General features: G+C 42.6%; 1 protein-coding gene across 1 annotated transcript in view; it reads left to right on the forward strand.

Annotated features, from left to right (window-relative positions):
* Positions 1-547: 547 nt before the first annotated feature.
* Positions 548-14,981, forward strand: part of elfn1a (extracellular leucine-rich repeat and fibronectin type III domain containing 1a) — a 70,334-nt gene continuing 55,900 nt past the window's right edge. Inside the window, exon 1 of the mRNA XM_070981579.1 lies at positions 548-1,145. The gene's annotated coding sequence lies outside the window, so the exon portion shown is untranslated. The remainder of the gene's footprint in view (positions 1,146-14,981) is intronic.

Genomic DNA, 14,981 nt, shown 5'->3' on the forward strand with positions numbered 1-14,981 from the left:
AGGACAGAAGGGGGGTCACATGCTGAACAGATTGTAAAGCCTCTTGAGGCAATTTTGTTCATGGAGCTATGTTCATAAAACTGGTTTAATCATGTGGATTTAGAGGGATATACAAATATAACATTAGGTATCACAGAGTCATTAAGGTGATATTAAACTGAGTACAATTAAAAAAACAAAAAAAATCCCAGATTTTCACACACCGTGGAGCCCCCTCACATTGCATTTCTCAGGAATTTCTCAGTCACCAAATAGCATGAAATGGACATATTAAGCGCTTCTTTTGATTATTAAGGGGCCCCCTGCTGGTAGAACCAATGGACCTTTGTGTGGGGAAAATATGATCTCCTTTCATGCAATACCAAAATTAAGCATACCCCCAACCAGACTGTGAAATTGAGCAATTGAAAAGCATTTCCAGCGCGGTGGTGCAGAGAAGGAGGAAAAGTTTGCCCACAGATAGGCTGCTCCAGCCCTTAAGCTCATGTGACGTAGCTCATACTTTTCACTCCGACTGTCTTCATTAAGTCGCACCTTTTCAGCGTTCAGAATAGACCGGCTATCATGCGTTTGCACTTCAGCCGGAGGAGCTGCCATAACCCTCCCGGCATCCGTGATGAACCAGTCACCATTTATAGCCTCGCGGTGACAAACAATCTTATTATGAGATTTAAACTTTGCCTCGGCTAGACTGGAGGATCAACATGCGCTCCTCTCGCGCTTATTCCCCGCAGTTCCCCAACTGATCCAGCACCTACCCGCCTCCTCTGATTGTGGTCAAACGCCGGTGTCAGCTCTCGCTGTGATAGAAAAGCCAAAGCAGGGCTCCGGGTCTGTTGAGCATACATTAAGGCGAGCGGTGAGAGGAGCTCAGCCCTGAATTCAATCACACGGCGCTAAATGGATCTTTGAGACTCTCCCTTGACGCAGTCAGCTGCTGCTTTGTGCGTCTTCAATCCGAGAACAGAAAACTGGGATTCTTTTTTCTTTTTCTTTTTTTTTGCCCCTCATTTTTATTTATTTTTTTTTACCATCTAACAGAAATATCTAATGCCTCTTTGAAAACGTCTTGTGTCGGTGGTGACATACTGTGAGCTGCCAGCTTTGTTTCGGGAAGAGGCTCCTGCTCCGCGATCGTCAAGCAGGTAAGCTGTTCCAGTTTACTGGATTTTCCGTTTCAGTATCAGAGTTTACGGACCAGGTTCTGAATGAACGAATGAATGAATAAATCTTTCTGGGGTCGGTTGGTCGAGGTGCGAAGCCGGAAAGAATACCGCTGTTCGTGCGGGGCTGTTCGGCTTCTGCGTGCAGAACACAAACTCTTTTATTCCAAAAGTGCACATCCACCTTTCAAAATGCGCAGCTGAACTTGTGCACCATCACGCCGGAGTCGGTGCATTTTGCCTTCGTTTCTGCGAGATCTCTGCAAGCTGACGTGCTGTGAACCGGACATGAGGGGCACTTTCTCGCTTTGACTACGACTCAGTATTTTGCAAACAGTCTTTCAAGTTTCTTTTCTTGAGTTTCATTCATCAGAATATGCGTTTACGTCAGCCGTGGTGCATTTTATGACACAGTAGGTTCGCATTTGATCCGCAAACGCTCCACCTGACAGCTCCGGTGAAAGTAGCGGGTGTTACTTTGCCAACTGTGAAGCTCCAGTAACACCGCCCGCGTCAGATGTGCCTTCAGCACCACGGACAGCTCCCCGGTCGCTTTACTCCACCAGCAAAGGCTCAACTTTATGTCAAAGAGTCACACAACCAACACAGATCTTCATTTTCAGTGAGAACTCGCGCTAATGTGAAGGATTACTTTGATTATTGTTTAAAAGAAATAAATCAAAGGTTTTTCTGCCACAGCGGCACGAGAACCTGCACGAACTCATGGCAATTCTGACCATTTCAGACAGAAATAATCACTGATCAGTGCACTGCATGGCATGGACCTATTATGCTGTCATTACACAGTACTTAGAGTACAGTAGCCCTGTGCAGTCTCACTCAGATTAGCTGAGGATTTTGCTGCGTCTGTGCCATCTGTCTGGGAAATGCATACTATACACTGCACACTAGAAGGGTTGATTTATTTCAATTGCATACCGCTTCATATGGATTGATTTCTTTATTCTAGTCAGCACAGGCCTCATTTGTAAAGATGTTTAGCCAGCTCTGAAGTCTTTCACACTAATGAAGACTCCCTGAATTCCCTGATAGAGGAGGAGGAGGAGGAGGGAGGTGGTGGTGGTGGTGGTGGCTGGGGGGGGAAATCTGTAGTCCAAAGCGGTTCAAAAATGCTGAAACGATGCCACATTTAATATAACCTACACCTGCGGTCACACGGCAGCCAAAGAAATGACAAGCCTATAGGAACAATTCTGTGGCTTTCCACTCAGCTGCACTGTGAATGGAGGAGTAGGAGTGCTGTATCATCTCTGCGCTGGCTAAATAATGTGTTACTGTCCTGGTGACATTTAAAGCCAGCAAAGCATTTAAGATACACAGCTTCAACAATCTGTTTTACGCCCCTGGCATTGTACGAATTGTCAGCCCTCATTCCAGTAATTTCATAAGATCAGCCCCGGCTCAGCCGTAACCATCAGTGTGAATCACCACCTCAGTTCCTACAACTTTTTTATGTCTGGAGTTACGACTGTTTCAAAACATCTTAGTTTTGCTGCTGTTGCTAAAGCTGTCTCTCGCATTTGCCTTCACATCTCCCTTTTTCCTGTCCCCGTCTCCCTTATCTTGATTATGCAGCTGGATGATTGAGTCAGCTATTTTGTATGCAAGTTGCCTTAGCTTGGTTCTTTGTGGAGGAGAGAGAGAGAGAGAGAGAGAGAGAGAGAGAGAGAGAGAGAGAGCAAGAGAGATCGTGCCGAGGATACTGAGAGAGAATTACAGCTTCTCATGACGGCGAGGAGTGGAAAAGACGAGGCTGCCCTGTTCGATAAATTGCTGTTTGAGAGAGACAGATATTCTCGGGGGACAGCGGTTTTGGAAATGTGACCAACCTTTCTAAATGGAAATGGCAGCGCACATCACAGTTTTCCACGACTCTATACTGCAGATGACTTGAACTGAAGCATCCGAAACTCTTTGTTACCAAGTTCGTCTGATTTAAAGCCATTTCTCTGAGTGGAGAAAGATTTTAGAGGTATGATATTTGGTACAGTGGGTGTACACAAATATTTATCGAGTGCTATGGAGAGGGGTGTGAAAAGAGCATCATTTACATTTCCAGCCCATTTCAAACACATACTGCACCTCCAGATTGTATCTCGTTTTGGGCTTGTGCACTATAAGGGACAAAAAAATCACCTTTTCCTATGTTGTATTGCTGAACCTATTGATATTCAGCATATAGCACTGATGCTGTGCAGAAGTCCTGTGATTCCTCCCATTGTAATGATGAAGACGCAGTTTTCTGGTTGTGGAAAGCGAAAAACATTACACATGCAATGCAAATGTGTTTATTTTTTGACACAGATGTCACGTTGCAGAAGAGTTACCAAGGCTTGGCTGACTGCATGTTGAAGCAGCGATGCCCCGGTTATCCGGTTAACAATGTGTAAAGTGTAATCAAAGGGGCCAGTCAGGGTTTAGCAGACAGAGCTGTGAAACATATGGTACAACAGCATGGCATATTTCAGCTCTCTCCACAAATGTACAATTCAAACAGCAACTTCCTGTGCTGTAGCGTGAGCTGTTGCACCACCTCAGTCTCAAGTGTCCCATGTGACACTCAGCTGTTGTATAAAAGGAAGAATGAGCTCTTTTCCCCCAGTCATGAAGAATGGCGAGGCCATGAAATGAGTCACATGGGGGAAACATGAAAAAATGTAATTTCTTCTTCAGTAAGTGCTAAATGTCTGGATTGCATGGCGCAAATATGGTTATGTTTGATCCGGCAGAAGCCCATATACAGTGGATTAGTTGTAATCACACTGAACCAAACAGCCCATTATAGTTAAAAACCTTATGATTTCAATGAAATCAAACCCAGTTCTTTACACTAGTTATGGTATGTATGTTTTCAGCAATATCCATTCAGTGCATTTACATTCTGTAATTACCTCTGTATATATTAGTTTTCAATGTTAAAGGCGGAGTCTGCCATTTCTATGCATGAGGGATTCACAGGAAGTGATGGGTGCATGTATCCAGCGTCACTGTTTCTAATGTTTTCTCATTGATAACAGCCTCGCTGTTTACTGTCACTCTCCTAAAGCTGTTTCGGAGTGTAATTCATTTACTGCCACTGTTTCACATTAAAAGCATTCCACTGCCAAAGCATGGGGTGGCTTTTATTGTGAAGCACTGACAGGAAACACAAAGTTGCGATTGTTTTGAATCGCCTGAAAACGTGTTTGTGTGGCTGCGCTGTAAACAGATAAACCAGCTGCTCTGCTGTTAAATTGGAAAATTAGCTGCTTAAGGAGTGTTTGCTGTACTGTAAAACTGCACCTAATGTTGCCACTAGTAACCATAGGTGTCACCAAATCAAGCAGGAAGGAAATCTGAAAGAGTAAATATAAATATTAAATTACTTAACATTTCATAGAAGTAATGAACGCTGGCTCCTAAAATACAATATGTTAACCTTCATTGGTAGGTGTGTCTGATGATATAATAGTTAGCCAGAACTATCATTATCGCGGCCTTGAAAACATATGGCCGTGAATACATTGCAACGTTATGCACTTTGCTTTGAATCTCTGCTTCTCAGCATTTCACACTCAGTTTTTGCAGTAGCAAGACTTGTGAGGAGTCCTTTGTTGTGAAGGACAGGGTCAGCGATGAAGGTCAGAGTTGTGCCTCAGGACAACAGACATGAAAAGGAAATGTTATTGACAGTAACTTAACATTCAGGCAAGGAAGGCAATTGGTTGAGGATTTCCAATATCTAATAAAGGCTGTAACGAGCAGATAAGACTGAAAATACAAAAAGTGCTTGATTGCAGCTGCCCTTGGGCACATTTTTTTTAGCCAGTGCAGAAACAAAGATGCACCTTTGCTCAGATGATATCTCCTAGAAAGCATGCAAAAAACCATTAGCAGACTTCACCTTGAATCAGCCGCTCATGTGTCATTAACTGCACATTGTGTTCACAGAGCTGTGGCCTGGTCTCATCTCAGGAAAGAATGCATTTGAGTTTACTTAGAGGAGTTTATTGAAAGTGGCAGCAATGGCCCTTTGGATTCCAGGCTTGTTTCAAGAAAAGAAGAAAAAACATGGCAGGTGTAACCATCGTCGCTGGGTACTTTCGTTCCTCCTGCTTTCTAGCATCTTATGTGCTGATTGCATTTCAGGAGAAAATGAGTTGAATGCCATTTATGGTGATTTTTACATACATATTTCAACTGACTAGCCAGCAGAGCTAAAGAGTATATGTGCACATGAGAAGAAAGCTGGAGACAGTTACGCTGGAATGAGCCACTGTACCATTGACAGATTGTGGGGATCATGCTGGAGATGTAGGGATTCACTCGAGGGTGTGAATCAGTCATAATTAATTTAGGAGTGCACAAAAATTAATCCATCCGAGAGTGCCAGAAACGTTTCTGTGTAGTTTCCCGAGCCACCTGCTGGCTGCCTTATGATAGATGAAACCCTTTAGTAAACAAGCATCATGAAATGGCAGTGAGTGAGGCGTATTGAACATTGCTGTCTCTTCCTTGCCATCTTCTCTGCAAAGTAATTAGATGCCGGCATGCAAAACACCATGGCAGTGTATCTGCAGGCACCTGCTCCGTTTGATGAATATCCTGTACATGAGAGCCCATTAAGGCTGATACAGAACAGTTCTGTCAACGATTACTTGAGAGGCATTTTGTGTGGCTTGCCTGATCTCCTAAATTCATTTTTTTTGTAACATCAGATTATGATGATGAACATGGCAGAGCAGGCTGTGCCTTATGGGGTGTGGGTCACCATTTTGTTACAGACCAAGAGCAGTGGGGCAGGCAGGGGGTCTCACACCGCTGCTCCCAAACAGAGAGCTGGTCCACAATATGCAGGGCTGATGGAGCTCTGTGAGGCCAGCCTGCAACATATTTCCTCTGTAGCACTGACTCCAAGTTATGATCACCCAAATATGAATTTACATAAAGGGAGTAACACCAGGCTACTATCTGTTTATGTCGCAGTAATACCCGGAGATGCCGTGGTGCATACCGGTCTAATAATGTGCCTAAAATGATCAAATAGCAAAATATGATCTCCATTGGAACCTCACTTTTAAAAAGGCTGCTTAACTGTTAATAGCTCATTAGGAAATCAGTGGAAAGATACAAGTCAGAAAGGCAGTGGGCCATATTGCTTGACATTTCTGATGCTTTTCCATCTGTTCACACTCACGTTTATCTGCCGTCTCTATTTGCATTTCACTACATTCTTACTCTAAACGCACTGCAGGTCGCTCACTCTTCACTTCGCCTGTGATTCTAGTTTTGCCTTCAAATAAAATCACTGCTCTGTCAAACATCAGCATTCTATACAGAGTCGCATACCGCAAGGTGTCAATCATAAAGCAATAGCACATTTAGCTATAATTAAAGTACTTATGTGGGCTGTGATTATGTCTATTATTCATTTTCTTTGGTTGAAATCACGCCAGAAAAAGGATCAAAACAATGTGTGATCTGGTGATTGCGCTCGAAGGCTTTACCGTCTGTTGTCGTCAGGCAAACACAGAGACGATGAGTGAATAATTGCATATAAGAATCAGTCTCTGTCGCCCAGACTGCAACTGCTCTTCATCGATTATAGAAAACAAATGGCATCCATATACATGCATCTTATATGCTGTATTTTTTAACGCAGAGCTTGGTGCAGTTTACTGGTGCACGCTGGAGTTTGAATGACACTGATCTCACCTGCTGTCGGATAAAATGCATAGAGGGGTTTCCATGAATTAATATAACAGGCTTGGTGAGAACGTGCCGTCAGGTGTGAATGAACAGAACAAGCCACGATGATGCATTTTTCATTCACTGCATGTAGCTGATGATCTTGAGTGTTATGTTTTAATGTAGGTTAGAGCTCGGTAACATCTGAGGGACCATAAAAAGAAGTTGGGACGCTGCTTAAAGTTTAAATAAAATGCAGTCAGAATATTCTTTATCCAATCACATGTTCACAAAGTGGTGAACCTGCTCCATCCATGATACTATCACCTGTTACCAGTGAACCTGTTTACCTGTGGAATGATCCAAACAGGTGTTTTTGGAGCGTTCCACCACTTTCCCAGTCTTTTGCTGCTCCTGTCCCAACTTGTTTTAAATGCATTGCCGGCATCACATTCAGGATAAGCAGATATTGACAAAAATCAATGACGCTGATGAGGTAAGACATGAAATATATTTTCTTTGTGGTGTTTTCAATTGAGTTTATGTCAAAAAGGATTGGCGGGTGTTTGTTTTATGTGTTTTACACGGCGTCCTAACTTTTTCAGAATCGCGGCTGGATCATTTTATTGACTGACATCTACTTTAAAGAAGTCCTGCTGTCTCTGAGAGGACTCACAAATGGGCATGCATGTACTTACACACACAAACACAGTCTCTCTCCATCTAACACGCTCTCTCACACTGAAAAGATAGGACACCACTCACATTAATTGGCTCCTTTGGGAAATATAAAACCCAAAGAGTGGGTTTGCAAAGTCCACGGCACTCAAAGTCCACCAAATAAAAAAATATATTCGAAACTCTGAGCTGTCAGTCCATCAAATTAAAGACGTTTTATGCAGCAGATTCTGGATCTTGTGTTTTGCAGTGCATCTTTTCTTTAGATAATTATATTAGATTTCAGTGCAGTTACAAATAGCGTTAGAAGATGGAGCTGATTAGATGCCTGATTGGTGATGCAGCATGATTAGGCAGTTTGCAGTTTCCTACCAATTATGAGATTTAAACCAACGGCCTTTAAAGATGACAGATGCTCTGTGAATAAAGCTGCTCCCACATGCCACACTGAAGGCAAGTGCTTTTCATCAAACGGTGAGAAAATTCTTTGAGGTCAATAGGAGCCAAAAGTCACATCGCGATAATCAATACGTGGCTCTCCTCCCCGTGAATGTTAAGTAACCCCAGTGTGTGCTTGTAAACAGCTGATAGACGAATGATGCACTCAGGAAATTAACCTGTTCAATGACTTCTGCAAACATCTGCAAATATGGCGCACCAAATGTGCCCCCCCCCCCAACATTGCAGCACCGTCAGCTTCTCCTTTTAAAATCATTTTTCATTCTTTTAGTGTTAATTCATAGCTCATCCTTGCGTGCGCCACAGTCAGATTTCCTCACATCGATTTTGCCCACCCACCCAGAGACATTCATTCCACTCCCAGTGCACAGAAACCAACTCTGGAGACTTCTAATCCAGTTAGTAAAGGTAACTCATCTCTGTAAGTGAGATTTCAGGCACAACATGAGAGCAAAGACGAGGCAATCCAACGCCCCCCGTTTTACTCCCGTTTCCTGCTTGTAAACGGTGACACTGCTTCCAGGTATGTGTCCCATTTCTGTCTCCACAATGAATTGTTCAACCAACAGCTGAAGTTGTTTGCGATTATGTTCGAAAGGCATCCTGTCAGTCGCAATCCACAACAATAAACTAACTTTCTGGTTTGTTTCACGAGACTGTTCAGTCTGTGAAGTTAAGCAGTGCTTGTTTTACACAGTTACGCCTTAAAATTACTGCATGTTAAGTCTTAAATTCAAAGTCCTGGTGCATGGCGGTAATTAACTGCCCGTTTTTTACATTTACATTGTTTATTCAGTAAAATAAGCAAAATAAAAATAAGAACTTTAAATATACTAAACTCAAATAATGTGCCACTTGTGACTCCAAAAAGCCTGCAGCAACAAGTGGCCCTTGGACTCCTGCCAGACTCCATAATGTTTCTAATTCCAGTTGTTTTGCATCACTTTGGGGTCATTTTGTGTCACTTGGTAGTTATTTTATATCATATTGTGGTGGTCTTATATCTCTTTTTGTCATTTTTGCATCTATTTGTAGACATTTCTCAGCATTTTGTAGTTGTTTCACATCTTTTTGTAGTCATTTTGTCCAACAAGAAATATTAATAATCACCTCATATTGAGGTTCTAACACTAAGAAGCCAAGTACCTATCACAATGTTAGAATATGGTCTATACGGGGGGGCATGTGCCACCCTTGGCCCCCTCTCTGGCCCTGCCTCTGATCTCCTTACTCTAAAAAAGAACTGACAAAATACCAAATGTGTCATAAGGTGATCAAATATCTGGAAAACCCTCTGCAGTGATGTAAAAAGGGAATAAGCTGCAGGAAACAATAAAATTAATCCATAATTATGTCACAACTGTCCTTTTCATGGCTCAAAAACTAACTTAAAGACCTCTGCCACTGCCATGTTGCTGGATAATGTCTCTACTTTTTAACCCAGGGGACTGATTGACGAGCTGTTTTCGCTCTTTGCACCCAATCGCCCCTCAGCGACTGAACAAACATTTCTTTAAGTGCACAATCATCTGAAGTGAAAGCCAGGAAGACACAGAGCAATCAGATGATCAGTCCAGGACTCATCTACACTTTGATGCTGTGTGAAGGTCATCCCTTAATCTTCCTTCACACCACAGCCAACCGCATTGTCGTGCAGACGTTTGATGGATGATTTGAGCAAGTCGATCGCTTCCCGTTGAGCCAGCTCTAAAGAAGCCATACAGGAGACATGTTGCAATGCTCTTGAGTGCCTGATGTCTAACGGGTAACCCCCACAAATATCCAGCTGAGCTAAATTACAAGGTTACATCAGACAGCTTTCCTCTGATTATAGAAATTGAGAGACCTCTGAGACTGAATTTATGACTCGCTAACATGGTTATTATTATCATTTTTCTTAGGAGGCAACTGGAGAAGCGTCAATCTAGAGATGAACTGACGTAAAAAGAAAAAATCACAATACATAGTTATGGTCACCTGCCTTTTATTTCAGTATTTCCATTGGATGCTGCTTTATACCTCTGCTGCTGACATTTCAGAGGGAAATATATTACAATATATATAGTCCAAATTTCACTAGAAAAATTAAGGATGGGCTTTTAAAATATGAAACATTGCTCTAGATTAAACCAAACCCCGAAATATATAAAGTAGATAAAACCAGCTCTACCTCCACCAGCACCAGAGTGTGTTCACGGAGTGGTTTGGCTACTTTTATCCAACTTTCCTTTTCCTTATATTGCGTCACAGATTCGCTGTGGCATGTAGATCTAATTCACAGTGAAGAATAACGCCACACGAGTGATTGTGGGTAATGATCATCTTCACTTCCTGCAATAACAGCCTCTTGACTCAGTGTGCAGCTGTTGTAACAGAAGGCTTTTATCTCACAACAATCCCAGCATCTGTTTTTCTATTGAAGTTCTGTATCTTTGCTGCCTGAAAGATGGCAGCAAAGCAAAAGTCAAATTCCCCACTTTTTTTTTTTTAATATATTTTTTATTTTCAGGACTTTTAAGGGGATCTGTTACTTGCAGGACAGTCACAACTCTATGGAATGAGGTTGGAGCAAAGCTGAGGCATTTATTGAGCCATCGGTGCCTCGGACGAACAGCTTACAATATCGTATGGATTCACAAAGTCAAGCTTCATTCAATGAGAAGATGGCTGCTTTAAAGACTAGCTGAGAAGGGCAGGTTGTAAATAATAGGGTGACTGACTCATCAATAATTTCATCAGCCATATGTCTAGCCTTTCCAACCTGCGGACGACCTTGTTTTTCGTACTGCGGTGATCAAAGGTCAGTTGTGTGAGGAAATAATTAAGTAAAACGACTTTCGATAGCTATTGACTTACAGAGCGTGCGAGCTGCCAGATACCCCTAATGCATCTCTGCGTCTCAACTTAAACTCCTTTGCGCGCTTCTGTCACGATGGTGCAGAGCTTTTAAGTTTTGGCAAGCGTGCAACTTTGCCTACCTCAGCACATGTGTCATAAAGAGCGCAGCATATTACACAGTGTCCATGCAACGGCTGCTCTCAGGACTTCTTCAGTTTTAATCCGCCGCACGAGCTAAATCTACAGATTGTCACTGAGGAAGTGAAGATAGGACATCGTTGCCATAGAAACTGCTTCCAAACTTGGAGCAAACATACTAGCATCTACTTATAAAAATGTGCCAGGATTCACACCATTAGCAGGCCACAGTGTACCATAACACTCACATTGGAGAGCGTCGCTGCATACTTGACTTACTGTTCATTGACACTATCTGAGGCTTTAATATGATGCAAATTATTCAAAGAGCCTCATTTCTACACAGTCATCTAAATGAAGTCTTGAAAAGGCCTTGGCGTAAGTGCTTTACACAATGACTTGCATAAGGGATCTTGAAGCAACCAATGTGAAAAATTAATTAAGACTCACAGTGTTTATAAAGAATCCCACTGAGTCGCTTGTGTTTCTATCTTTGTGACTGATTAAACATTGTAGCTGAAAAAAAAAAAAAAGTGTCCCTTACAGAGAAGATCGATTGCAGAGCAACAAAGCGAGGCAGAACACTGGACTCTCAAAGCAATAACTGAACCGAGCCACATCAACTGGAAAAAAAAAAAAAAACCACTATATTCGGTGTGCCCAGAGCAATGAAGTCAGTGCTGCGCTGTGCCAAGTTCTGAGAGTGCTGTTACCAAATACTACAGATCATGATTCAGATCGGATGCAAGACCTTTCTTGGCAGCTTTCTTGCTGCTTACAGCAGCGAATCAGAAACATATCAATATTTACCTGGATATGTGCCATGCTCAGGGCTGATGTCTCTGAACAACAGCCAGATGAATAACATCGCGTGAATCTAACTTTTTTCCTCCCAACAGCTGATGAAATCACAGACAATTCCCCTGGTAGCATGAACACTTTTGCAAACATACTTTTTAATGATTATTATCCAGGCCGACAGCTGGCGAGGAAAGTGGTCCATCCCCAGCTGCAGAGCATTAATCTGACGCTCCACCTGTTGTCTCTTCACTCACGCCCTCCATTGCTCATTAAACAGCGCTGCCTTTCAGGCCGAATCAGCTCAGCCTGGTGATCACCCACTGTGAGACCAGAGCACAGAGAGAGAAGGGATCTGGGGTGCCAGATTGTCAGGCCTGTGAGGTGTTATTCCTCAAATAAATATGGAGATTATGTGTAAAGCCTGTGTGCCAATTATGCTTTCCCACTTCTTTAGTAAGACCACTTGGAATCTGTGCAAAGCTATGCACAAAGAATAAAATGTACAGCGAGGGTCTCTCGTGATTTGATGAATATGTGCAACATAAAATGAACAGGAGGTGGAGAAAAGCACAAGATGCGGTTCCTTCAGTGGATTCTTGTCTGTACAAAGCAGGAAGTGGATTGAGCTTCTGCTGGTGAAGTCTCAACAATCAAAACCTTTGGGACAATAAGTGTTTTGTCTGTGACTGCAGACTTCGTCCACTTCACACGTGCGTTCTTTTACTTTGTGTGTGCCACGCTTCGAGATCAAGGTGCCGGTGCCTTGATAAAATAAAATATTCTTTTATTTCATCCCCCAGGCTGTTGCTAAGAAGTAGGTTTATGTCTCTGCATGTTCATGGATCACGTGGCACATGTCTCCTCAGAAGGAATCCTGACTGAGCCTGTAAAACCTTTTTACTGTGTGCTATCCTGAATATTCAAGGGATTTTACCGCACGCTGAGTCATTACATATTCAAACGTGTGTCATGTATTTCTGCCATTGCGGCTCATAGACTCGCTCTGGTTTGAGTGTTTCTAAGACTTCAGTGGTCACATTGTGCAAAGACACAGATGGTATCTTTCTTTTATGAATGTAGCCGACAAGTACAAACTTCTGTCCCACGTGTCGACGTAATGCAGACGATCTAAGGAAACAATAATACAATGACTGCTTGTATGTGAGCTAGTAGAAGGCCTGCTTCCTCTGCAGTTTGACTAAATGAGTGTAAACGATTAGAATCAGTAACTGAGGGTAACTTTCTTCCTCTGACATCTTCTGGTTGAATATTTCCTGTCTGTTGCGCCTCTGGAGTCTGACCCCTGACCTCCCCACCATCACTGTGAGCGTACTCTTGTGCTCTGTTGCAGCTGTAACCAAATGTCAGCACGCACTGACCCAAAGTGAGCGCTTCAACCACTGGAAATCAGCAAAAACAAGATTTTAAGTTCCCCTTTATAGCAGAATTCCTCTTCTCAGGCTGCTGACTCAATGTTAGAAGTCTAATTTTAAAATCTATCTCAAGAGTCACAAAACACATTTATAGCCTGTAAAATTGAGTAACACTGATCAAACACTGAAGCGGGGACCGCTGGAACCAAATTATTATCATCAGCCATCTTTTGCTCAGTAATTTGCAGCAGCTAAATAATAACAGATGTGTTCCTCGCGTTAGCAATTTCAATAAATGGATTTCTTCTTCCCCAAGATGAGTTAACGCCGCTACATAAAAGAGTTTTCACAAAACAGTTCAGCTGCTGGAGCTGCACAGCAGAGAAGGAAGAAGAGTGTTATGCTCCGACTCATTTTTTCATTTGTTATTATTACTGTGCACAGAAGGAAAGCAAGAAAGGCCTTTCCTCATTAATCCTCATTAAGGATAGAATAGCAAAGACTGTCAAAATAAGGTTAACGTGTTAACTTAAACTCTGGCTCAATATGCAACGGTCGAACCCTCATTTTTAGGGTGGATTGTCGTTCTATTCTCAGCTTAGAAGCTCCATTAAAAAAAAAGAAAAATCAAAATTTGGGTGGTCTCCATAACGTGTCTGAATTTAGATTCTGTCCAGCCACTTTAGGCGAAACACAGGTGCCAAGGATCTTCACATGTACAACCTGCTGCCAAAACCGCTGGCAAATTCCACATAAAGCTGCAAGAAAAAGAAAACGGCACACTGAAGCGTGATCGCGTCTGTTGTGATCTGTTGAACACAGATAACACTTATTATGTGGCGGATAAACCATGGAAACCACGGGGCTCGATGAGATTAGAAAAAAGCAGAACATAGAAATTCATTGACGGCTATTCAGGAAAAGAAAGGGAAGATGTAGGAAAATAAACATCTCGCATATGAAAACTTTGGCTTTAAATTCACAGGCTTTTTGAGTCTTAAATCAAAAACCAGAATAAAATAGAGATGGCTCTCCAGCGGTCAAAGCGCTGCTCAGAGAGCTGATGAATATCAAAGCCTCATGGTGGCAGGGCTGGAAATAACCTGCAAATGAAGGGTGGAGCAGAGCGCTCACCTCATAATATAATGCATCCTGATCTCTGCTCACTTGCACTAGCTGCAGAGGATTTTCATCAGTGAAATACACCTAATAAAATACAGCGACATTGCACGGCACAGGCAGAAAATATGGAAAAGTGCACATAAACCTCCAAGGACTTGAACCTGTTGTCAGATGTGATACAGAAAGAGAAGGAACCCTACGACCTGGCAGCCCTTCCTTCAGAGAACACCCCACGATGGAAACAGACTACAAGTAGATGGCCTCAGAGAGGAACATCTAAAAGTGGACATACAGTACATTTCAGTACAGCAATGTAGATGAGCTCACCTCCAGGGAAAATGGGAAGTGTTTAAAGGAAATACTGCATAAGGAAGAGATGTCCTACAGTCTGAATGTAAGGACAGCAAATATTACTCTGTGTACCATTAAAATAGAAGAACAGCACTCGAGCCCTTCAACACCCTCAGAGTGCTCAGTGGAGTGCCGGATGAACCGCAGGAATAAGCCTGAGCAGTGAATATTATTACAGCATATACTGTATGTTTTATTTGAGGACAGGGCCTCCCTCGAGGGCCAGAGTGCCTATTAGCCCTGCGGGTGTGCCTGCTCAGACTTCACTCCTATCTGCCGCAGGCGCAGTCCCTCTGTCAATTCCTCTGTGTTGTGCCTCCAGTCCCTCCTCCAGGGAAGTTTTCAAAGAGGTACATCTGTTCTGTCTCAG

This window comes from Chaetodon trifascialis, chromosome 15 (assembly GCF_039877785.1).
Source record: "Chaetodon trifascialis isolate fChaTrf1 chromosome 15, fChaTrf1.hap1, whole genome shotgun sequence".
NCBI classification, from domain to species: domain Eukaryota; kingdom Metazoa; phylum Chordata; class Actinopteri; order Chaetodontiformes; family Chaetodontidae; genus Chaetodon; species Chaetodon trifascialis.